Below are 3,234 nucleotides of genomic sequence, written 5' to 3'. Positions count from 1 at the left end.
CATGTTGTGGGATCAGTAGAGATTGTTTGTGTCTGTTCAGGGACTCTGTGTGTGTGTTCAATTTAAAGAGGACAGAAAATGGACCAAATTGCGACCCGTACCCTAACTTTAGCACATAATGCCATTTATGACCATGAAGTTCAAACTTATTGCAGGATGTTACATACAACTCATCGACAGAACGAATATTATCCACAAAAACTACAAAACCAAATCTGCACATTTCCCCCATTTATATATATACTGTATATATATAAATCTAAACAATTCTATAAATTGTTTTTCCATATTTGTAAAAGACAGAACACCAGGTCACACAACCTGCTCCTTTGTCTGGTCAAACCACTGAAATCAAGTTCTTCTACAAAGTTTGAGAAAGAAAAAAAAATCAGATGAAGTGGAAACAAAATCTGTCATTATTTAAAAGGTTTCTATTTGATTAAAAATATATTTTTTTAGAAAGTTAAAAAAAAACCCTGATAAATACCTGACTCAGCCCAACGCTTAAATATAAAAACAAAACAAAACGTGTTGCAGACGTGTGTCATCGTCAGAGTCCAGAGACCAGAGAACATTTCTGTCTCCAGCTCCACGTCACTGATGGTGAAGCCATCGGGAGCAGCAGGGAATTAGGTGTCCCTCATGTGTCCAGGGACACAGTGGCTTAGGGACAGTCAGTGACCTGAAGGATGTAAGGCAACTTGACTGAACTGAGTGAAGGAGAGATTCCTGTGTGTTTGAGAGTTTTCTCAGAGCTCAACTGCACAGTCACTATTGTTCCTGTTACACTTGAAATAATTAACCGGTCACTAACTGTAAACTTCACCGTTAACTTTCATTGTTCTGGACTGTTCTGTGCTGCTGTGTATCTGCTGTAGAAACAACTGCTGTCTGGTCAATTCAAGATTTTATTTTTTTTCTGGACGTAACGATGTATGAAGACTTTTCAAAGGTGAAAACAACACATGGGGAAACATGTGAACCATGCTTTAAATATCACTGTTAACAACAGACATTGAACTTCTTTTTCCACTTCTTCATATTCCATTTCTGCTTCTTCTGAAACATCTAAACTTTCATTTTTTTCCCTATTTCTTCTTTCTTTCTGCTTTTTATTTTCTTTTAGATCTTTTTTTTTCACCACTTTATTTTTCATTTCTTTCCCTTGTCTTTTTCCTTGGTCTTCATTTTCTTCTTCTCCGATATCTTCCTTGTCGACCCCCATCCTCGTGTCCTTCTTCTCCGTTACCTCAGTACTCTTTCCTTGGTCTTCATTTTCTTCTTCTCTGATATCTTCCTTGTCGACCCCATCCTCGTGTCCTTCTTCTCCGTATCTTTGATTACTCTTAAATACCTCCAACCTTCTTCACCTTCCTAACTCTGCTTCGTTGACTTTGTCTTCAAATTTTCCAGCCTCAGTTTCTTCTCTGCTGGTTTCCATTTACATTTCTGTCCTTCCTGCTCACACCTAACAAAAATGTCAGCATCTAAACTCAGGTTTAGCTTTAGCTAAACTGTGTTGTCAACAGCACCACCCTGTCCACCATACAGGCCTCAGTGTTCTAACACATCCCCACTCATACACTTCTTTCTACGCTCTGGTCAACACCTCTTATCCACGTTATGTCGTAGCTCCTCCTCAGTTCATCCTGACACCACTCAACCACAGAATAATTCTTCTAAACACTCGTGACTTTATGAAGTTTAAAGAGCAGGTCCAAATCTGAAGTGTTCCTAAAAGTGTTTGGTGTTTGAGCGATGTCAAATCTCTCTCCTCGTCAGTGACGATATAGAATATCACTTATTTAAATGTTATTATTCAAACATATTACAAATAGATTCTAATAGAATTAAAAGCAAAAACATCTTTGTGTCTATTACAAATAGATTCTAATAGAATTAAGAGCAAAAACATCTTTAAAGCGTGATAAAACCCCAGTGTCTTTTTTTCCTCTTTCACTCATTAACATTTCTAAGACAAAAGACATCATTTTAAGTAAAATGTGCAGGTTTTAGTTACGCTGTGACTAACATTTTTTTTTCTTTTTTCATCACTTTCTAATAGAATTAAAAGCAAAAACATCTTTAAAGCGTAATAAAACCCAAGTGTCTTTTTTTTCTCTTTCACTCATTAACATTTCTAAGACAAAAGACATAATTTTTCTTTTTTATCACTTCAGACCTATAGCTATAAAAACACCAACGTCACCTGACACCTGACACCTGACCAGAAGTTGTCTGTTCGTGTTAAACTCTGTCGACGTTGTAACGTTCCATCGGTGACGTGTCAATAACGTAAAAACGACTCAGCAGAATGAAGGCGGTGTAGTTCACCTGTGGTTCTCCGTGTGTGTGTGTGTGTGTGTGTGTGTGTGTGCGGTCCTGTACAGACTGTGTGATGTCATCAGACTGGGCTACAGGTGTTGTCGACAGAACCAGAACCAGAACCAGAATCTTTTTCTTTTAAAAGTTTCTTCATGTTGCTGCGTTAAGAACCGGACTGACACCGACAGAACTGTGATGGTGTGTGTGTGTGTGTCTGTGTGTGTGTCTGTGTGTGTGTGTTTGGAGGGGGGAGGGCATCGTCACCTCCTGGTCGTGACTCACAGCGCACAATGCTTTTCGCCTCTCTCTGGAGCATTTTATTTATTTTTAGCTGAGCAACGTTTTATACGCCCGAGCTGTAGGCATGCACTCAAGATCTCTCTCTCTCTCTCTCGCTCTCTCTCTCTCTCGTTCTCATACACACACACACACACACATAGAAGAAAACATAGTACAAATCTAAGACCCTTTCATGTTCATGGGTCTGTAATTCTGTTTTTGTCTGTTAGTATGAAAGGTCAAGGTCAAGGACCTCTGGGATTATATATACTGCATACATAAGTATGTGTGTGTGTGTGTGTGTGTGTGTGTGTGGTTGTGTGTGTGTGTGTGTTTATTTCATTGTTTTTCAGCTGCTTCCACATCAGTCATGATGTAAAAATCGTTTTACGTTTATTAACAAAACAGTTTTAAAATAATGCCAATGAATCTGTGTCCTGCCTGAGCAGCAGTCGGTCGACGTCTCCTGCAGGATCAAAGGTTCAGTCTTTGATGAAGAGACTTGAATTTTGTTGAAAAAACTAATTCATGGATTAAGAACTTTCTCTCTTTCTTCATTTTTTCTCTCTTTCTTTCACTCTCTCCTTCCCAGGACCCCGGGTGAGGACTGACAGCGGGGCAAATCCCGAC

The 3,234-nt window shown here is 39.0% G+C and overlaps 1 long non-coding RNA gene across 2 annotated transcripts in view; it reads left to right on the top strand.

The window, feature by feature from the left end:
- The window catches only part of LOC107988646 (uncharacterized), a 25,355-nt gene extending 22,121 nt beyond the window's left edge, over nucleotides 1–3,234 (top strand). For both annotated transcript variants that reach the window (XR_003049925.1, XR_001760113.1), the window contains one exon: nucleotides 3,197–3,234. This is a non-coding gene — a long non-coding RNA (uncharacterized LOC107988646). The remainder of the gene's footprint in view (nucleotides 1–3,196) is intronic.

This window comes from Cynoglossus semilaevis, chromosome 6, assembly GCF_000523025.1.
Source record: "Cynoglossus semilaevis isolate Cse_v1.0 chromosome 6, Cse_v1.0, whole genome shotgun sequence".
Taxonomy (NCBI): Eukaryota; Metazoa; Chordata; class Actinopteri; order Pleuronectiformes; family Cynoglossidae; genus Cynoglossus; species Cynoglossus semilaevis.
This window is presented reverse-complemented; position numbering and strand designations above follow the sequence as displayed.